Below are 22530 nucleotides of genomic sequence, written 5' to 3'. Positions count from 1 at the left end.
CAGGCTGTGCACTTCCAGGTTGATGTAAAAGGAGCTTATGACACGCTCATCGCTCTCAAATGCATCAGTCTTTGTATGAGTTCTGTCTCCAGTGAAACCTCTTTTCTCTTTTCTGTGGATACATTCCCAACCTTTCAGTTTTACTTCTCTTGTCTTTTAATTGACTGATTCAGTGTATGTACCTTTCCAGATGAATCCAACTTACCAATGACCCATACTTAAAGATCACAGTCCCTGATTTGGCAACTCTGGTGCTAATGATGGTGGGGGGAAAAAGACAAGAAAGTAGAGATTTTAAAAAGGTATTATCTTGGAGGAAAAGAGAAGCTCTTTGAAAGCAGGTAAGATACAGGAATGCTGAGCAAACTGTTAAGCAAGGCTCGCCTTTCTGGAATAAGTTTACCCCTCCTTTTTTCATGATCAGAGAGCTGGAGGTATTTGACTTTATGCAGACTAAGTCCTTTATCAATCTCTAATACCGATCCCAAATTTAGAACAGATGAAGAGAGCTTGAACATCATGTTCTCATTATCAGCATCATCACTTTTGCTATTGGTAGGACTTCAACCTTGTGGCCTGATTCACTTCTGGTGTGGTGTAAAATTAGTCCTGATCAGTTTTATTCCAATTGTAGTAGCGTGGTTACCCATCTACTTGCGTTTTTGTTTTTGCCTCATTCATTGGACTAATTTTCACTTGTTAAGTCTTCCTTCATCAATCCTATTCATAGTGAATGGAGTCCAGTCACTCAGTGTGTCTGGAAGTTAGGGTGGGTTGCCAGTGGAAGAATTCCCAATGCCGTTAATGTTCTTGGACTGTCGACTATTGCATTTAATCTGTTTTTCTTTGACTGTATTCGTTTCTACTGTTGGGACATGCTGCATACAGTCTTGGACGTCCCTGGTTGTTAAATTTCTACCAGAGCTGAATTTCTTTCATAGGCTAGCACAGTGATTAAGAGCATGGTCTTTGGAATAAGTCTAACTTGGGTTTGAATGCTGGTGCTGCTAATCACTTGCACTGTGCTATATTATTTAACTTCCCTAACCTTCATTTATATCCTGTGTAAAATTGGAATGACACCACATGCTTTATAAAATTGGTATAAGGATTCCAGAATAAACTTAAAGTTCGAATAATAGTAGTTGGCACATACTAAATGCTCAAAACTGTTATTTTTATGATTATTTTTTAGAAGATTTTGTCTATTCTGCTTTCCTCTTTCCTCAAGTATCTCTCCATTTTGATTCCTTTCATCTAGCATATGCTCCACTTCCCAGCAGAGGATCATATTTTCACGTCCCAGACCTTTTCAGTTCAGTTTGTCCTTAAAACGGACCCTGCTATCATCTATAATATTCAGTCATCCAAAAATCTTCCTTTTTCCTACTAGCTGAAAATTACTTCAATAGATATAAAAAATATTTTTTTATTTATTTACATTATTTTACTTTATTGGACTGCTAATTTGAGATTCACTTTTGTAAACAATCGTCTTCCCCAAAATATAAAAAAAGGCCCTCTGGCAGGGAGATGTGACTATCAGTCACATATTAGCTCACTGTAATAGGCAGAATGATGTCCCTTCCCACCCTTCAAAGGTGTGTATGTTCCACTTTCACAATCTGTGAACATATCAACCTCACACGGCAAAAAGGGACCTTGCAGATGTCATTAAGTTACAGACCTTGAGATGAGAAGATTATCCTGGATTATCAGGATCATTCTAATCACGAGTCCCGAAAAGCAGAGAAGTTTGGTGGCTGTGGTAAGAGATAGAAGTGAGGACACAAGAGGGGTCAGAGAAATGCTACATTGCTGGCTTTGAAGATGGAGGAATGAACCCAGCCAAGGAATGTAGGTGATGTCAAGAAGCTGGAAAAGGCAAGGAAATGGAATCTTCTCTAGATTCTCTGAAAAAAAATATAGCCCTACTGATACCTTGATTTTAGCCAAGTGAGGCCCATGTCAGACTTCTGACCTTTAGAACTATAAGAATGAATATAACTATATTCTATTTCATTTAGGAAGCAATATACACTTGTATTGTTTTAAGACACTGGGTTTGTGGGAATTTCTTATAGCAGCAATATAAAACTAATATACTCAGCTTGCTTCCCACCCAACATTCATTCCACTGTTTACAGCAGCCCATAGTGCTTTCTCTAGAGGAATTGTTCACAATTCTAGATAATTGACTCAGAACAATGTATGAGTGGGCTTTTGAGTCAAACATATTTGGGTTTAAATCTTGTCTTGGAGACTTGGGCAAGTCTCTCCTAAATTCTGAAATTCTCTTTCCATATTCATAAAGCAGGAATAGTGGAATCTATTCTTTGCTAGTTTTGAGGAGTAAATGAGATAACATACCATGTCCCCCAAATGATAGTGATTATTTTAATGTGAATATGGGGAATTTAGTCCTTTTACTTATAGTATTTATATATTGGATGTTGTGGGGATTGAATGAATAAATTGTAGCCAAAAAATACGTTGTTTTTAATAATTTTATAAGTCATATCAGAATCTTTCCAAGATCTAAAATGTAGGAGACAATAGAAAAAATGAATATATGCATCAGTAAGCACATAGAAATATAGGGAAACACTGGACCTCTGACTATATTCATAGTGAGGGAATATAAATTTTAAAATGCTTGCACTGGGCTTCAGGTCAAACTTATTTTTACAACTAGCCATTCATGATGTAAGTATATGATGGCATATTAGCTAATCCTGATTTTATGATATGCGAATATACACTCATGTCCTAACAGTAGAAACCTTTTTGTATAATAGTCTAGGTATAACCATATTCAGCCAACTCTTCTCTTCTTGTGGACATTATAGATCTTGAACCAAATATACACAGAAATCTACTGAATGTGTTGGAGTTACTCATGTACATGTACCTTTTTCCACTTGATTTTTGGATGTGATTTTAACACGCTGAAAACTGAAGACAGATTACTTTATCATCCTACACCATGAAAAAACAAATAACAATATATCTCCCAATGGTTAGCTCATTGCTGCATTGTAACTCCAAACCTTGATTGATGAATATGTTCCCTCTAGTTCTAATGAAAAAGCAAATATGCGTATGGAAAGAAGGGAGATGTTTACCCTAATGGTGATTTCAGATGAGTGTTATTTGTACCTACAGCTAGTGTTGAACTCTCATTGACTTGATTCTCTGTTACTTTCAGCTGAATTATGTTCCTTGTCTGTGATTCATCTTTTTCTCACATGCCTTACAATGGAAGGAGGAAGGGGTCATGACATATGGGCATCTGAGTTAGTCTTGCAAAGGTCCAGGCTGTATCTTCCTCTGCCATAACCAGTTCCTATCATGGAGGGTTACAGTACCTCCAATCTGAGTGATTGGTTTATTGACTGATTTATATGTCTGAAAAACCCGTCTGTCAAAAAATATTACTGAGCATTGACTCTGCATTGTTTTAAGCACTGGAGAATAAAAAGTGAGTATAAAAAGTGGGGTTTCTAAGATTACTGGACAGACTCACATCTTCTCAAAACATATTGCAATATCCACAAGCAACAAATGAAGAAAGTCTTGAGTAAAATACAGCCACTGTTCAATCAGTAAATCAGATCAAACGTAAGAACTTTATGATTTAACTGGCCTTAAAAGGTTGGCATGTTTTCTCTCCATACTCAAATATTCAAATGTTATCTTTTTGGTCTTCTGAAAACACAGCTTTATCCTGCTGGCACTTAAGACTCTTAACCAGCAAAACACTTAATACTGTAGTGATATTTCTATCTGATGCTTGTACTATAGAGACCTGAAATATATAACTTCTGTTTCAATCCATCCTACCCACTTCAACTCATTCCTTTTTTTTTTTTTTTACTTTTTAAAAAATGTTTATTCATTTTTGAGAAAGAGAGAGAAGGAGAAAGAGAGAGAGAAATAGAGAGCATGCATAGAGGAGGGGCAGAGAGAGAGGGAGACACAGAATCTGAAGCAGGCTCCACGCTACGAGCTGTCAGCACAGAGCCCAACATGGGGCTCGAACCCACGAGCTGTGAGATCATTACCTGAGCTGAAGTCGGATGCTAAACCAACTGAGCCACCCAAGTGCCCTACTCATGCCTTTCTAAATCAGAAACTCAATGCTTTTTTTCCCCATAAAACATAGGAAGAAAACTTTCTGTGGTACATTTTAACAATATGTATCACAAGTCACAAAAATGTGGATACATTTGATCTATAAATTTGATACTTCTATTCCAGGATACTTGTATTCCAAGAAAATTCCAAGAAAAATAGCAATCTAAGAGATTAAGAGAAATGTATGTTCTTTTTTAATCAAAAAAAGGAGGGGCAGAAGAAAAGTACCCCTTTAATTTGTGCATTAATTGAATCTTTAGAAAACCAAGCCAAAAAGCTGATTTTAAGAAATTTCTGAAAAGTTGTAGTGTTTCATCAGCAGTGACCATATTTACCACTTGAATTTTCACACTAGATGACAAAATTTCTCATTGTAAATAGAGTGTAATTTTTGTTTTGGTAGTAGGCATTCAAATAGAACTTTGCATATAGGTTTTCTAATGTTACCTACTGATGTCATTTGCAATTCTCTTGATAACATTACCGTGTTGAAGGAAAAAGTTTAAGTTATTAATGCTTAACATTATAAGGGCAACTTTTAATTAGTAAATAATGCAGTTTAATCTTTGCTGAACTTTTTTGTGGGAACAGGTATTGCTAGGAATGACAACACTATTAACTGAAATTCAGATTTAATAAAGTGATAGTATGTCTAAGAAAATTATTTAAAACTCTATCTCTACATTTTTTTTGTTATTTTGAATTACCTATATTTCTTCAGTAGAAGATTTTTCTAAATCTCCAAATAGAATGAAATATTTAGAAAAGCATTGTTAATAGTGTTAACTGTTCTACTATTAGAATATAAAAAAGCTGGGGCACCTGGGTGGCTCAGTGGGTTAAATGTCTGACTTTGGCTGAGGTCATGATCTCACAGTTTGCTAGTTCCAGCCCTGCGTTGGGCTTTGTGCTGACAGCTCAGAGTCTGAAGCCTGCTTCACATTCTTTGTCTCCCTCTTTCTGTGTGTCTCCCCTGATCGCACTCTGTCTCCCTCTCTCTCAAACACAAATAAACATTAAAAAAAATTTAAGAAAGAATATCAAAAAGTAGTACAGAGTTTAAAAGAACCATAAAATGAAGTACTCACTAAGGAATCATCTCTACTTCCTAGTTTAATGATAGAGAGTAAAGTATTACATTTATTATTCAATGTAAAACAATGTGGCCAAGAGTAGCATACAGGCACATGCTTTAATATTTGTTACATGCATCTAGTATACATTATTTTTCATAGCTGCATGTTTGCTGTGTGATACAATCTTAAAATTTCACTGATTCATACTTTGTGAAACAAAAATGTTATGAAACATCAAAACTTGCAAACTGATCAGAAAAGTTTTTTGGGAGACTAGAAAAATTACTTCATTTTAATAACGTTCCGTATCAGAGACTAGAGACCTGGCACGTAAATGCATTGCCTTGCCCTAGATTTCATCCTGGTTGGATGGCAATAGCCACAAAAGACATAACTGTGAGAACTGACGGAATTTTAATATGGACTATTCATAAAAAATATCGTATCAATACTAAACTTCCCAACTTTTATAATTGGAATATGGTTTTGTATGAGAATTCTCTTTCCTTAGGATGTACAAACAGGAGTATTTATGGGTAAAGGGATGAAGTATCTCTAACTATCGAGTGGTTCAGAAAAAAATTGTACACGTATAAAATCTATAAACATCTATCCATCTGTCTAGAGAATATCAATGATTGGGTAAATGCTGTGGACTATAAATAGTGGATCTAAGTAAAGGATATATGGAATTTTTTAATTTGATAAATTAATGTATAATTTTCTTGAACATAATAGTTCCATAGAATTCCATTGAGTAAATGTACTATGGTTTACTTACCTGTTCTACAGTTTATATTTTTATGAATTTATATAAATATAAAACTATACTTACATAAAAATGCCCCAGGGTTTTGTGTTATTCTGATGCCAATGTAGTAAAATTAAAGTAAGCAAAAAGGTTAACATACTCTTCACAAATTTCACAATTTATCTCAATGGGCTCATGTTCACAGGTGAATATTTGATCCCTCAGGTATCCTGTGGTGCTACTATAACCTTCTCCTGTCCTTTTTTATATTTTTGCTCAAGGCAGCATACTGATCATCCATATAATGAGCTGAAAAGCTGCTGTCTATTGCCAAAGCTAATAGCTCTTCATATTTGCCATTTGTCTTCAGGAAAGCATTTGTTTTATCTGAATGTTCCAAGTATTATCTGCATTTTTATGCTTTAGCAAAACAGATTGAGATTCTGTGCATAGAGGATGATTACATGTTGCTCAGAACTGAGATTCCCAAATCAAATTATTCTCCAAGATGATTTCTAAACACACTTTCTTATAGGTTCCAAAGACTTCTATTCCTAACATATATTTCTAATTTGTGTCCAGCATCTTGAAACATAACATTTTTAAATAAATTCTTAACTACTAAATGGTTTGGGAACCTGAAGAAGGTTTATTGGATTGTATATTTTCAACTATACATTTGTATTACAGATAAGGTCTTTTATTCTTTTGGAAGAGCACTTTCATCATTAGCAATCATTTGCTGAGTATCCAGTATGTATAAAATACTGTTTTCAGTGCTAAGTGCATAAAGAGGTGTCTAAATCATGGCCCTTATCCTCTGGGAACTTAAAATTTTAAGCCATTATAAATTAAGGTACCACTTAGTAGATTAACAAGAAGCCCATTATTGTTATTCAGTAATATTATGATTTCTACTAGCTTAATATATTCCCTTGTCCTGGACAGAGAACTTCAGCATAAATTGATAAAACGTTTTTGAAAACTAGAAGACTATTTAATTGTGCTTTGAGTCCTCCAGGAAATACTGAATGTAGAAAGTTTCATACTCAATTTTAGCTTTTCTGTGCTTTAGAAATCAGGTCTCTGACTTGAAAAACTTGTGGTTTTTCTTCCTCTCTATTTTACAACTCTGTGTCCCTTACAGAACCTCATGATTTTTCATACTCAAATAAAGTCAAGGCAATTATTAAAGAGGAAGTTGCTCATGATAGCACTTTACTATTTGACATTTGTGGGTTGATCTTGTGATACTTTGGAACTTAAAAAATAAAATGTGATCATAATTTTTCTAACAAATTGCTTTTATCCACAAATATTGAAGCATTTGTCTAACCAACATAATGTAGTATTACTTTTATGAAGAAATACAGAATGGTATGGACTTATGTCACTTTCCAACCTATATCTAGCTGCTACTATTTCAATAGACATAATATCTGTTAACTGTTATTTCAGCCTTACCTGAGGAAGAGAATGCAGTGTATGAGCTTTTTCTGTTGTATGTCCCTCACTCATGATTGTATTCTATGGCCTAGTATTCTGGGTCTTTTGTAATATTGATCTAGGTTGGAAAATAAAGATATAAAACCATTGTCCTATTCTTAGAGAGCTCACAGTTTGTTTGGGTACAGCATATACACATGTGGAACTTTAGCCGTTAGCCAAGTAGAAGAACACAGGCAGATAAAGATAGTTACAAGGAGTTGGAGCATCAGCAAGAGAAGTGAGACAAACTGGATTAGGCATGAAAACTTTTCTGTGTTGGTATGGATCGTGGTAGTCAGTTGGTGAAGAGAATAATGGAGGAAAGTAGACAGGTTTAAGTCCAGCTGTGGACAGCAGGAACGTGCTATTCAACAGGACAGTCTGAGATTATTGTGTTCCTGAATGCTACCTTGAGTTTTCTGTATCAATAGGTTGAATATACACAAGGAACATAGTCTCCCCAGTAAATAAGAATTGGAGGACATTGCGATCACAATGCAGTAATAACAAAATATGCCAATGTAGAGGGGACCATAATTAGGAAATATAAAGAGTAACAAAGTTGGATTACTGAAAGAAATGTATCTTTTTTCTATCATAATGCAGAAATGGTATCTAAGTCTCATTTAGGAATAATATTTTCTGGTAAGAGAAAGAAGGAAGGCAGAGAGGCCAATTTTTTTAAATTATATAAATGTAATACAATAAATTTCAGAAATAATGTGCCCCTTTTTTTTAAAGTTCTTATTTTAATTACAATTAGCTAAAATCCAGTATTACATTACTTTCAGGTGTATAATATAGTGATTCAGCACTTCCATACATCACCCAGTGTTCTTCATGACAAGTGCACTCCTTAATTCCCATCACCTATTTAACCCATACCCCCATCCTCCTCCCCTCTGGTAACTATCAGTGTGTTCTCTATAATTAAGAGTCTGGGGGCCCCTGGGTGGCTCAGTTGGTTAAGCATCCAACTTTGGCACAGATCACGATCTTGTGGTTCTTTCGTGAGGTTGAGCCCCATATCAGCAGAGAGCCCCCTTTGGATCCTCTGTTTCTCTCTCCCTCTCTCCTACCGCACTCACATTCTCTCTTTCTCTCAAAAATAGATAAACATTTAAAAAAATTGAGTCTCTTTCTTGGCTTGTCTTTATGTCTCTCTGTTTTTCCCTTTGTTCATCTGTTTTGTTTCTATATTCCACATATGAGTGAAATCAGATGGCATTTGTCTTTCTCTGACTGACTTACTTCACTTAGCATTGTACTCTCTAATTCCATCCACTTCACTGCAAATGTTAAGATTTCTCATCTTTTGGAGGTGCCTGAGTGGCTCAGTCAGTTAAGTGTCTGACTTCGGCTCAGGTCATGATCTTGTGGTTCGTGAGTTCGAGCCCCACGTTGGGCTCTGTGCTGACAGCTCAGAACCTGGAGCCTGCTTTGGATTCTGTGTCTCCCTCTCTCTCTCTGCCCCTCCCCTGCTCATACTATGTCTTTCTGTCTCGAAAATGAATAAACTTAAAAAAATGTAAGATTTCACATCTTTTTTATGGCTGAATAATATTCTGTTGTACACACACACACACACACACACACACACACACACACCATATCTTCCTTACCCATTTATCAACTCATGGACACTTGGGCTGCTTCCATAATTTGACTATTGTAAATAATGCTGATATAAACATTGGGGTGCATGTATTCCATTTGAGTTAGTGTTTTTTGTATCCTTTGGGTAAATACCCAGTACTGCAATTGCTGGATGGTAGGGTAGTTGTATTTTTAATTTCAGATTGTTTTCCAGAGTAGCTGCATCAGTTTGCATTCCTACCACATTCCTACCAACAGTGCGTGAGTGTTCCTTTTTCTTCACATCCTCAACAACACCTGTGTTTTTCTTGTGTGTGTGTTTTTGATGTTAGCCATTCTGACAGGTGGGAGTTGATATCTCATTGTAGTTTTGATTTGCTATTCAACATTAGTGATATTGAACATCTTTTCATGTGTCTGTTGGCTATCTATGTGTCTTCTTGGCGAAATGTCTGTTCATCTCATCTGCCCATTTTTAAATTGGATTATTTGTTTTTTTTGGGTTTTCAGTTTTATAAGTTCTTTATATAGTTTGGATACTAACACTTTATTGAATATGTCATTTGCAAATATCTTCTCCCATTCCATAGGTTGCCTTTTAGTTTTGTTTGTTGATTCCTTCTCTGTGCTTTTTTGCTTTTGTTTCCCTTGCCTCAGGAGACATACCTAGAAAGAAGTTGCTACTGCCAATGTCAAAAAGATTATTTTTTTTAAATATGAAATTTATTGTCAAATTGATTTCCATACAACACCCAGTGCTCATCCCAACAGCTGCCCTCCTCAATGCCCATCACCCACTTTTCCCTCCCTCCCACCCCCCATCAACCCTCAGTTTATTCTCAGTTTTTAAGTCTTTCATGGTTTGCCTCCTTCCCTCTCTGTAATTTTTCCCCCTTCCCCTCCCCCATGGTCTTCTGTTAAGTTTCTCAGGATCCACATAAGAGTGAAAACATATGGTATCTGTCTTTCTCTGTATGACTTATTTCACTTAGTATAACACTCTCCAGTTCCATCCATATTGCTACAAAAGGCCATATTTCTTTCTTTCTCATTGCTAAGTCGTATTCCATTGTATATATAAACCACAACTTCTTTATCTGTTCATCAGTTGATGGACATTTAGGCTCTTTCTATAATTTGGCTGTTGTTGAAAGTGCTGCTATAAACATCGGGGTACAAATGCCCCTATGCATCAGCACTCCTGTATCCCTTGGGTAAATCCCTAGCAGTGCTATTTCTCAGTCATAAGGTAGATCTATTTTTAATTTTTTGATGAATCTCCACACTGTTTTCCAGAGCAGCTGCACCAGTTTGCATTCCCACCAACAGTGCAAGAGGGTTCCCGTTTCTCCATAACCTCTCCAGCATCTATAGTCTCCTGATTTGTTCATTTTAGCCTCAAAAAGATTATTGCCTGTGTTCTCTTCTAGGAGTTTTATGGCTTTCTGTCTCACATTTAGGTCTTTAATCCATATTGAACTTATTTTTGTGAATTGTGTAAGACAGTGGTCCTGTTTTTTTTTTTTCTTCTGCGTGTTGCTGTTCAGTTTTCCCAACACTATTTCTTGAAGAGGCTGTCTTTTTTTCCATTCCATTCTTTCCTGCTTTGTAGAAGATTGGCCATTTAGTTGAGGATTTATTTATGGGTTTTTTATTCTGTTTAATCTATGTCTTTTTTTTGTGCCAATACCATACAATTTTGATTACTACAGCTTTGTAATATAACTTGAAGTTTAGAATTGTGATGCCTCCAGTTCGGTTTTCTTTTTCAAGATTACTATGGCTATTCATGGTATTTTGTGATCCTACACAAATTTTAGGATTATTTGTTTTAGCTCTGCGAGAAATGCTATTGGTATTTTGATAGAGATTACATTAAATATATAGATTGTTTTAGGTAGCATGGACATTTTAACAATATTTGTTCTTCCAATCCATGAGCATGAAATGTTTTTCATTTCTTTGTGTCATTTTCAGTTTCTTTCATCAGTGTTTTATAGTTTTCAGAGCACAAGTCTTTCAACTCTTTGGTTAGGTTTATTCCTAGGTATCTTAATATTTTTGGTGCAGTTGTAATGGGATTGTTTTCTTATTTTCTTTCTGCTGCTTCATTATTGGTGTATAGGAATGCAACAGATTTCTGTACATTGATTCTGTATACTGTGACTTTACTGAATTTGCTCATCAGTTCTAGCAGTTTTTTGGTGGAGTCTTTCAGGTTTTCTGTATAGAGTGTCAAGTCATCTGCAAATGAAAGTTTTACTTCTTCCTTGCTGATTTGGATGCTTTTATTTCTTTTTGTTGTCTTATTGCAGTGGCTAGAACTTCTAGTACTACGTTGAATAAAAATGGTGAGAATAGACATACTTTTCTTGTTCCTGACCTTACAGGAAAAACTCTCAGTTGTTCTGTATTAAGGATGGTGTTAGCTGTGGGATTTTCATGTTTGGCTTTTATTATATTTAGGTATGTTTCTTCTGGACCTACTTTGTTGAGGGTTTTTATCATGAATGGATGTTGTACTTTGTCAAATTCTTTTTCTGCATCTATTGAAATGATCATATGGTTCTTACCCTTGTTCTTATTGATGTGATATTTCACACTGATTGACTTGTGAATATTGACCCACCCTTGCAACCCAGGAATAAATCCCACTTGATCATGGTGAATTATTTTTTTAATGTATTGTTGAATTAGGTTTGCTAATATTTTATTGATGATTTTTTCATCTTTGCTCATCAGGAATATCGGTCTGTAGTTCTCTTCCTTAGTGGTGTCTTTATCTAGTTTCCATATCAGGATAACATTGGCCTCATAGATTGAATTTGGAAGTTTTCCTTCCTGTTATATTTTTTGGAATAGTTTGAGAAGATCAGGTATTAACTCTTCTTTAAATGTTTGGTTGAATTTGTCTGTAAAGCTGTGTGGTCTTGGACTTTTGTTTGTTTGGAGTTTTTTGATTATTGATTCAATTTCTTTCTGGTTATCGGTCTGTTCAAATCTCTATTTTTTCCTGTCTCTAGCTTCATAGTTTTTGTGTTTCTAGGAATTTATCCATTTCTTCTAGGTTGTCCAATTTGTTGGCATATAGTTTTTCATAATATTCTCTCATAATTGTTTAAATTTCTGTTGTATTGGTTATCTCTTCTCTCTCATTTGTGATTTTATTTGAGTCTTTTCTCTTTTTTCCTTGATAAGTCTAGCTAAAGGTTTATCAATTTAATTGATCTTTTCAAAGAACCAACTCCTGGTTTCATTGAGCAGTTTTATTATTTTTTAGTTTCTATATCATTTATTTCTGCTCTGATCTGTTTTATTTCCTTCTTGCTGCTGATTTTAGGTTTTGTTTGTTATTCTTTTTTATAGCTGTATTAAGGGCGAGGTTAGTGTGCTTTATTTGAGATTTTTCTTGCTTCTTGGGGTAGGCCTGTATTCCTATAACTTTCCCTCATAGAACTGCTTTTGCTGCATCCCAGAGGTTTTGGACCACTGTGTTTTCATTTCCATTTTTTTCCATGTACTTTTTAATTTCTTCTTTTATTTCCTTGTTGATCCATTAATTGTTTAGTAGCACGTAATTAATGTCAGTGTTTGTGATCTTTTCTGGATAATTTCTTGTGGTTGACTTCTAGTTTCATAGCATGTGGTCAGAAAAAGTGCATGGTATGACTTCAATCTTCTTGAATTTGAGGCTTGTTTTGTGGGTTAATATGTGATCTATTCCAGAGAAAGTTCCATCTGCATTTGAAAAGAATGTGTGTCATTCAAAGCCATTGTTTCCTTGTTGATTTTCTGTTTAGATGATCTATCTATTGTTGTAAATGGGGTGTTAAAGTCCCCTACTATGATTGTAATATTATCGATTAGTTCCTTTGTGTTTGTTATTAAGAGTTTTATGTATTTGGGCTGCTCCTATGTTGGGTGCATAAATTTACAGTTATCCTATCTTCTTGTTGGATTGTCCCCTTTATTATTATATAGTGTCTTCCTTTGTCTCTTGTTACAGTCTTTGTTTTAAAGTCTATTTTGTCCAATATAAATATTGCTACTCCAACTTTCTTTTGACATCCATTTACATAATAGATGTTTCTCCATCCCCCCACTTTCAATCTGTAGGTGCCTTTATATCTAGAATGAGTCTTTATATGCAGACTATATATCGTTTTTTGTTTTTGTTTTTGTTTGTTTGTTTGTTTGTTTGTTTGTTTGTTTTTACCCATTCTGTCACCCTCTGTCTCTGTCACTCTCTGTCTCTTGATTGGAGCATTTAGTCCATTTACATTCAAAATCATTGTTGGTTGATATGCATTTATTGCCATCTTATTGCTTATTTTGTTGTTTTTGTGTCAAGATTTTCTCTGATCCTTTCTTGTCTTTCTCTGTTTCATGGTTTGCTGATTTTCATTAGTGATGTATTTGGAGTTCTTTTTCTTTATTCTTTACGTATTTAAAATTTTTTTTTCAACGTTTTTTAATTTATTTTTGGGACAGAGAGAGACAGAGCATGAACGGGGGAGGGGCAGAGAGAGAGGGAGACACAGAATCCGAAGCAGGCTCCAGGCTCCGAGCCATCAGCCCAGAGCCTGACGCGGGGCTCGAACTCACAGACCGCGAGATCGTGACCTGGCTGAAGTCGGACGCTTAACCGACTGCGCCACCCAGGCGCCCCTCTTTACGTATTTATTAGTGGATTCTGATATATGGTTACCATTTGGTTTAAATATCACCTCTTCTGCACATAGCAGTCTATGTTAAGTTGATGGTCATTTAAGTTTGAACCCATTCTTTTTTCCTTTCTTCCTTACGTTTTAGGTATGTGTTATTATATTTTATAGCCCCTTTTTAATAAGTACTTTGACAGTTTTTTGTACTGCTTTTGTGTTTCCTACCTTCATACTGTCACTTTTGTCTTTCCTTTCCACTCAAAGAGTCCCCTTTAATATTTTTTGCAGGATTGGTTTACTGGTCATGAACTCCTTGAGGTTTTGTTTGTCTGGGAAATTCTATCTCTCCTTCTATTCTGAATAATAGCCTTGCTGGATGGAGTATTCTTGGCTACAGATTTTTCCCATTTAGCACTTTGAATTCATCATGTCACTGCTTTCTGGTTTATAAACGTTCTGTTGAAAAACTACTAGCCTAATGGGTTTTATCTTATAAGTTGCTACTTCTTTTGTTTTGATGCTTTAAAATTTATTTATTTATTTATTATTATATTATGCAAATTTAATTACAATATGTCTTGGTGTGGGTCTGCTTTTTTTTTTTTTTTTTTTTTTGTGATAGGAGTTCTCTGTTCCTCCTGGATCTGGATGTTTGCTTCCTTTCCCAGATTAAGGAAGTTTTCAGGTATTATTTCTTCAAATAAATTTTATGCCTTTTCTCTTTTTATTCTGGGACTCCTACAATATAAACGTTATTACATTTCATGGACTCTCTGAGTTCCTTAAGTATAGTCTCATTTTGCACAATTCTTTTGTCTCTATTTTGTTCAGCTTGAGTACTTTCCATCACTCTGTCTTCTAGGTCACTAATTCATTACCAAGCTTTTTCCACTGTGATGTTAATTCTATCAAGTGTGTTTTTCATTTCATTTATTGAGTCCTTTCTCTCTGCTATGTTATTCCTTATCTCTGTGTTAAGGGTCTCACTCATGCCTTCCACTCTTTTCCAGTGAGTATCCTTATGATCATTGCTTTAAATTCTCTATGATATATCTGTTTCACTTAGATCTCTGGCCATGGCCTTGTCCTCTTCTTTCACTGGGGATAAATTTTTCTGTCTTGTCACTTGTCTGCCTCTCTGTGTCCATATCTGTGTGTTAATAAGGTCAACTATGTCTTCTGCTCTTGAAAGGAGTAAATTTTTGAAAAAGAGGTCCTGAAGTGCCTTGAAGTACAGTGTCCCTTGTTCACCAGTACCTGAAACTTCAGGAGAGTATCCAATGTATATTGCTTATGCCCTGCTGTTGTCTCAGAGTCACTTTTCCTTTCAGTGCAGTCATCTTCACTGACTATCTGCCTGTCATGGGTTTACTCTTTGTGGTATTAGTGGGACCCAGGCAGGCCAGCTCTGAGGAGGTGTGCCTGCCAGGAAACTTGGAAGTGTGACAGGGTGTTAGCAAAACTTGCACTGGGCCACTAGTCCAATGTCAGATCTCCTAAAATGATGCACCAGCTGGTAGCTGGGGGCCAGGGTGGCTGGGGGTGTGGCACAGTGGCTAGGCTTGGAATGCTGTGGCAATTCTGTACCCAGTAGCTGGATGGGGCCCATATGCTAACAAAATTTGCCCTGAGCCCAGGGCTAAGGCTAGCAGGCTTGCAGCATAGGAGTCCTCAGGAGAACTTGTGAGTGTGGTACACTGCTAGCGGGTTAGATAGCAAGTATCTGCAGAGTTCTGCCTCCTGCAGGTGGCTCTGTGCTGGGGAGCAGGGAAGGAAAATGGCACCTACCAGCTCTATCACTTTTTTGGAGAAGTCTCCCAACATGCTTTGAAATGTTGAGGATGAACAGATCTGCTCCCCTTCTCCCACCCCCACCACCCCACCCCTGCCTTGTATAAACTTGTGGGTGTGTGGCACAGCCCAACTCTCAGCTTTTGATGGTTGCCTCTCAGCTCAGGCTGCTTTCTTTTTAAGGACAGAGACCACCTACGACTCACCCTCCTGGCTGGCCCGCTGCTGAGTCCACTGACTTTTAAAGCTCTAGAATCCAATCCCCCTCCCTGGTCTTACAAACTCCCACAGTTCAGCCTCTCTGGTTTTCAAAACCAATCATTATGGGGATTAGTCTTCCCCGTGCGAGCTGCTTGGTTCTAGGACCCATTTCTCTGCACTGGTCCTTCATCACAGCTCCTTTCCTCCTGTAGGCAACCTCCCTCCACCTTTCTGACCTTCTTATCCTTTCAGATGCATCTTCTTCTCTATATTTAGTTGTGGAGTTTGTACCACCAGTCTTCAGATCACTCTCCAGTTTATTGACTTGGATGTGGATGATATCTACTCCCCCATATGGGATGAGGAGAGGTCAGGGTCCTCCTACTCTGCCATCGTCCCAAGCTCTGACAACAAATGTACCACATTATTAATTGCAAAAGAGAATTTGTTCTTTTTCCATTTTTAAAAAAATCCTTGGATATGTCTTACAGAGAGGAAACAAATAACTGATCTTAAACCCAAACGTTTAGAATGTTACAGAGTGTCTTATGTGAGCCTGTGACAGTACTCTACAAATCTGAGTTGTTGAATTCGGCAAAATCTGAAACGAGAAACTGTTTTGTTATTTTTTTGCTAATGTGAAAGTAAGGTTGTTCCTCTGATCGTGATTTAAGCTTATTGGGCCTCCAGGTCTTAAAAATCCGCTTTGGGTAGTTTGATCAATCCATTTTATTAGGGCATCTCACCATATTGCAATTCAGTTAAAATCTACATAACAAAGAGTGAACTGGAGAGGGTTCTACTCTTTAAATAAAATAGTTTTAATTGGGAGTAATTAATTGTATTCTGTACAATCTTCAACAAATTGATAGAGACATAGTATTATAAAGAAAAGAAAAGGACCACAGGCAAAGATAAGCTACTTCTGCAGAGTAAATTACTTTGTGAATGTAGAGGAAAGTATTTAATAGCATAATTAGAATCATCTGTGTGACCTGCCAGGCTCCAAGCTTGTTCACCTCTCTATGTCCAGCTTCTGGTTAAGCATGTTGTTCAAATCTAGAGGGGTACCATTCAAAGTCTTTTCTATATGAGTGACACCAGAAACAGCTGACTTTGGAACCTAGAAGCTATTGTAGTTTGTTTTTGTTTTTGGGTTTTGGGTATTGGGTTTTGTTGTTGTTGTTGTTTGTTGGTTTGTGGGGTTTTTTTCCCACCCTGTATCACATACGCTTGACCCACTTCATGTTTTAGCTACTATGATGGTTACCGGACATGCTGCCAGTACCTTTCCTCAAATGCCCACAGAATTTCTTCCCTTTTTTGGCCTCAGGGCTTTCTCTGATGCCCCCCTAAGCTTGCTAAGCACTTATCCAGGAGTGCAGAGAAATTGAAGTCCCCTGGGAATAGCTGTCAACCAGTGGGATTGGTGGTTGCTGCAAAAATGGGCCAGCCTCTCCCATCCTTTGGAGAGACAAATCTGAGGGGTGCTTTTTGCAGTTTTAATGGTCCTCCCAGGAAGATTCATTCTCCATGGTGTTATCCAATTCAATACTTTTCATTGCCTTTCCTTTCTTTCCTGTTTCTAGCTCATCCTTCACTCCTGTTTTTCTGGGTCCCAAATCAGCTACCTATATTCAGGTACTTATCTCAGGCTCTGCCTTTGGGAAACACAAACCAAAGCAGCTTTAACTTTTTGATGGTGGTAAGTCACATTTAAGCACAGAGAAAATATTTGTCTGCTGGTTGGCTGTTCTTCTTTTAAAGCTTTTTGAATTTACAATTATAGAAAGAAATAATGCAGTAGCCTTTAAAATTTGAGTCAGAGCCAGGGAAAGTTTTGCCTGACTAAGAATTTTGTTTGACATTAATATTGGAGGACCCCAGGAGTTGTCTCTATCTATACTCATTCCCTTGGTGATCTGACCCGGTCTTTTGGCTGTAAATGCTATCTATATGCCCATGACCTTTGTGTCTGTATCTTCAATGCAGACCTTTCTTCCAAACTCCAGACTTCACATCACTACCAGGGTCTCTGGTAGACGTCTGCAAACTGAAATGTCAAGTTTGAACTTACGGCCTTCTCCAAAAACTTCCACATGCATTCTTCTCTTGGTTGTTAGTAACTTCATCCATCCACTTGTTAACACCAAACATCTAGGAATCGTCTTTGACTCTTTTCTTTCTCTCGCATTCCACAACCAACTCATCAGAAAAATCTGAATCTAGCCAATTTTTACTGTTACACTGTGGTCCCAGCCACCGTTAAGTCTCACATGGATTACTTCGAAGCTTCTCACTAATTTCCCTCCTTCTTATCCTTGCCCACTCCACTATATTCTCTATATTACCAAAGTAATCCTATAATTACATTAGGTATATCGTTCTCACTCCCCTACTCAAAATCCTACATGGCTATCTGACTGAAGGTAGAATCCAAGTCCCTACAAGTGACCCACATATGCCCTTTATGATCTGGCCCTGTTACTTCTCTGACTTCATCTTCCACTGTACTGCCCCACACTCAGTCTGCTCTCGCCACACTCGCCTCTTTGCTGTTACATGTGCCTGGTATGGTTCCACCTCAGGTTCTTTATACTGGCTCCTTTCTCTGCCTGGAATTCTCTCCGATCACAAGTCATAAAGGATCACTGTCTTACCTCCTTCAAATCTTTGCTTTGATATCACTTGTAGAATGAGATCTACCCAGGGCCGCCTAGTTGGCTCCGTTGGTTAAGAGTCCAACTTTGGCTCAGGTCATGATCTCACAGTTTGGGAGTTTGAGCCCCACGTTGGGCTCTGTGCTGAAAGCTTGGAGCCTGGAGCCTGCTTCAGATTCTGTGTCTCCCTTTCTATCTGCCCCTCCCCTGTTCATACTCTGTCTCTCTCTCTCTCTCTCTCTCTCTTGCTCTCAAAAATAAATAAACATTAAAAAAAGTTAATAAAAAGAATGAGATCTACCCTAACCACTTATTTAAAATTGCATCTCTCACCCCTAGCTCACCTGACGCCCCTGACCTTGCTGTACTTGTTTTTTCCTCTTGGCATTTCTCAGTTTTACATACAATATTATTTACCATTATGTTGATTGGTTGTTTTTGTTTCCCTCAGTAGAACACAAATTCCACAGGCACAGAGATCTTTGTTTTGTTCACTGATTTATTCCAGTAAAACAGTTCCTGACACATCATTTGACACTCAGAAAATAGCTGTTGAATTGAACAATAATTTGTTTCTGTCAAACTCTGTAAAACTTGAGGTACTATTTTATCAGTGCTTTCTATATCATACTCATTCCAAAAATGATTTGGAGTACCTTACAGAATTATAGTTTGCAACAGAATAACAATTAAAGATGAGGAAATTGGGCAAGAGTAAAATATTGGTCATGAAAAAAATCAGGGATAAGGTTAGGTTTTCTATGTTTACTAGAAGTGGACCACGGATTTGGTCCTAGGCAAAGAGAAACTCTCAAATTTCGATTGGTTAAAAATGATGGAAAATTTAACAAAGCTGAAGAACTTGTCAAATGTAGTTAAAATGTGACTGTGACTGTGACTGCTTGTCATGGTTGTGTTATAAAAACCAAGCTCAAGTATACAGAGCACTTAACACTTTGCAGTGCAGTCAACCCTTAAACAACATAGGGATTTGGAGTGCAAATCCCCTGCACAGTCACAAATCCACGTATGACTCCTGACTCCCCCAACTAGAGCTTAACTACTAATAACCTACTGTTGACTGTAAGTCCTACGAAAACTAGAGTTGATTAACATATATTTTGTATATTTATTATGTGCTGTAATTTATTATTACAATAAAGGAAGCTAGAGAAAAAATGTTATTAAGAAAATGATAAGAGAAAATACATTTACAGTAGTATACTATATTGGTACTATAAGTTTATTTCATTTGTTTTTGAGATGAATCATCTGTCATTACCTACATCAATATTGCCTTTCTCATATAATACGAAACACTGTAGATGTTAAATGTATTACTAACACTAGACATCAAAAATGAAAATGTAATATGGAAAAGAAATTCATATTTATTTATAGATATTACAGTTCAGGCAGTGATAAAGAAGCAGTAATATTTAGTGTAGTCAATACATTTGCTTCATGGTAGCCAACCCTGTATGCTAATGGATGAACCATATAAAATGTCGACGGCATACGGTATTATAATCATATTCATAATATTGTCTTGGAAACATTGTTACATTAAAAAAACACTTAATAGGCTCATACACAGTTTCTCCAATTGAGAGAGAGAGGCAGACTCTACCGTAATGTTAATTCTTTGGAAGCAAAGTTATAAAATGGTAAGAAAACTGGCACATTATTAATTTTATATTAAATATCACTTACTGGATGCCTTTGGAAGGATAGGTTATCCACTTCCATACAAGTCTTGCACATGATGTTCTATATAAAGAATACTTAAGTGAGGATGATGATGGTGACACAGAAATGTCTCATATAGTTCTTGCTTGACAGTTACTAGATTTTCACATGAAGACACATACACATACAACAAATAAGTTTAGTAACTGTATGGCATGGTTATTATTTAGTGTCAATTAAGTGGAACTAGCTCAGCAAAAAGGTCTTCATCCTCACTATTTATATGTTGAATTGGGTGTGGAGGAAGAAGGGGAGGGGTTGGTCTTGCTGTCTTGGTGGGGGTGGGGGCATAGGTGGGGAAGGGGAGGCAGGAGAAGCAGGCACACTTGCGGTCACTTTACACAAATATATCTGTTTTTCACTTCTCTGTTTCTATATGGTACCAATCCTTCTACCCTGATTTGTGTTACTTTTAGCACCTGTATCAGATAATAGTCCATGTAGTAAAAGAAGCTAAAAGAAGTCCTTAAGTAATCAGAACCCTTCTGCCAAATTGTGTGATGTCAACTTGTTTTCTGGTACTGCTTCTTCTTCCTCTTTTTCTTCATCATCTGGCACTTCTTGGGCCACACTCATCTCCCTCAAGTGGTCTTCTGTTAATTCTTCTGACATGGTATCCATTCACTCTTAAATTTCTCTTTACCTCCTCCACATTTTTTTGCCATGGCTCTGTTGTAAATCCCATGAAGTCATGTATAACATTTGTCACATTCTTTTTCCAGCAGGAATTTATTTTGGGGCTTGATGGCTTTTGTGGCTCTCTCATTATAACAACGATGGCATCTTCAATGGCATAATCCTTATACACTTTTATGATATTCTCTCTGTTGTGGTTCTCTTTCATGGCCATGATGATCATTTCCATAGAGTACCATGTAATGAGCTTTAAAGATCCTTATGACCTCCTGATCTAGAGGCTGAATTATAGACATTGTGTTTGAGGATAAGTAGAACCCTTTGATGCCTTTGGTGTTGAAGTCAATAGGGTTCTGGGTGGCCAGGGGCATTATCCAATATCAAAAGAACTTTAAAAGGCAGTACCTTCCTGGAAAAGAACTTCCTAACTTCAAGAACAAAGCATCAATGGAACCAATCCAGAGAAAAGGGTTCTTGTTGTTTAGGCCTTCCTGTACAACCAAAAGACTGGCAGCTGGTGTTTATCTTTTCCCTACAAGGAGCTGTATAGATAAGGGCAGTCCTGATCATAAACCTGACTGCATTTGCACAAAAGAGCAGAGTTAGCCTATCCTTTTCTGCCTTAAATCCTGGTGCTCACTTCTACTCCTTATTAATAAACATCTCTTGTGGCATTTCCCACACCACCCTAACCCCCCACCCCAGAACAGGGCATTTTCATCTGCATTAAAAACCTGTTCAGGCAGATATCCTTTCTCCTCGATAGTTTTCTTAAAGACATCTGAGAATTCATCTACTGCTTTTAATTGGCAAAAGCTGTTTCTCCTGTTATCTTGACATTTTTTAAGCCAAACCTCTTTCTAAAATTCTCAAACCATCCTTTGCTGGCATTAAGTTCTCCAGCTTTAGATCCCTCACCTTCCTTTTGCTTTAATGACTTCACTTTTTTTTTCAAAACATATTAGAGTCCATAGGTATACTTTTCTTATAGCAATCCTGCACCCACATAAAAGCTGCATTTTCAATATGAGATTGAAATGTATTTTAGGATGTGCCTGCTGGCATAGCTGCAACAACATCTTCACAAATTCCTTTTTCTTTTTCTTTCTTTCTTTCTTTCTTTCTTTCTTTCTTTCTTTCTTTCTTCCTTTTTTCTTTCTTTTTTTTTTTCAATTGTCTTTACTCTGGATTCTTTTATCTTGAAATGGCAGGCAACTGCAACTGCAGACTTCAATCTACGGTGCATATCAAGCAACTCAACTTTTTCTTGTAACGTCATACTTTTCTCTGCTTCTTGTGGGCACTTCTTTTTTTTTTAAGATTTTATTTTATTTTATTTTATTTTACTTTATTTTTTATTTTTTTTTTAATATGAAATTTATTGTGGGCACTTCTAGCATCACTAGTGGCACTCTGTATGAGTCTCATGGTGTTATTCAAGGTTTACGGTATTGCCCTAAACACAGGTAAAAAAATACGTGAGAGCCCTGAAAGGTCACTTTTTATGTGCTACACAATTTACTGGAGAGACAAAATGCTCATGCAGAGATGATTAGCAACAGTTGGGGTTTTAGGAAGATACCGGCAATGCTTGAGCTCATCACAATAGCATCAGGAGGTGGCTACAAAATTATTAGTGCAGTTAATTTTAAGCACTTATGATTTAATACTGCATCTTTACATTTGTTTACATTTCTCTCAACTGTGGGATGGTTTCATGTGTTGTCTGTAAATATATGCACATTTTGATAGATGTTAAAAAAATTTTAAATTTATTTTAA

At 36.7% G+C, this 22530-nt stretch overlaps 1 protein-coding gene across 1 annotated transcript in view; it reads left to right on the top strand.

Moving 5' to 3' along the window:
- The window catches only part of GPR158 (G protein-coupled receptor 158), a 417620-nt gene that overhangs the window by 201397 nt on the left and 193693 nt on the right, over positions 1 to 22530 (top strand). The gene's annotated exons all lie outside the window — the stretch shown is intronic.

The sequence above is a fragment of the Panthera pardus genome, unplaced genomic scaffold, assembly GCF_024362965.1.
Source record: "Panthera pardus isolate Hobbes unplaced genomic scaffold, ASM2436296v1 HiC_scaffold_6, whole genome shotgun sequence".
NCBI classification, from domain to species: domain Eukaryota; kingdom Metazoa; phylum Chordata; class Mammalia; order Carnivora; family Felidae; genus Panthera; species Panthera pardus.
The sequence above is the reverse complement of the archived record's forward strand: the minus strand, read 5'-3'. Positions and strand labels throughout refer to the sequence as shown.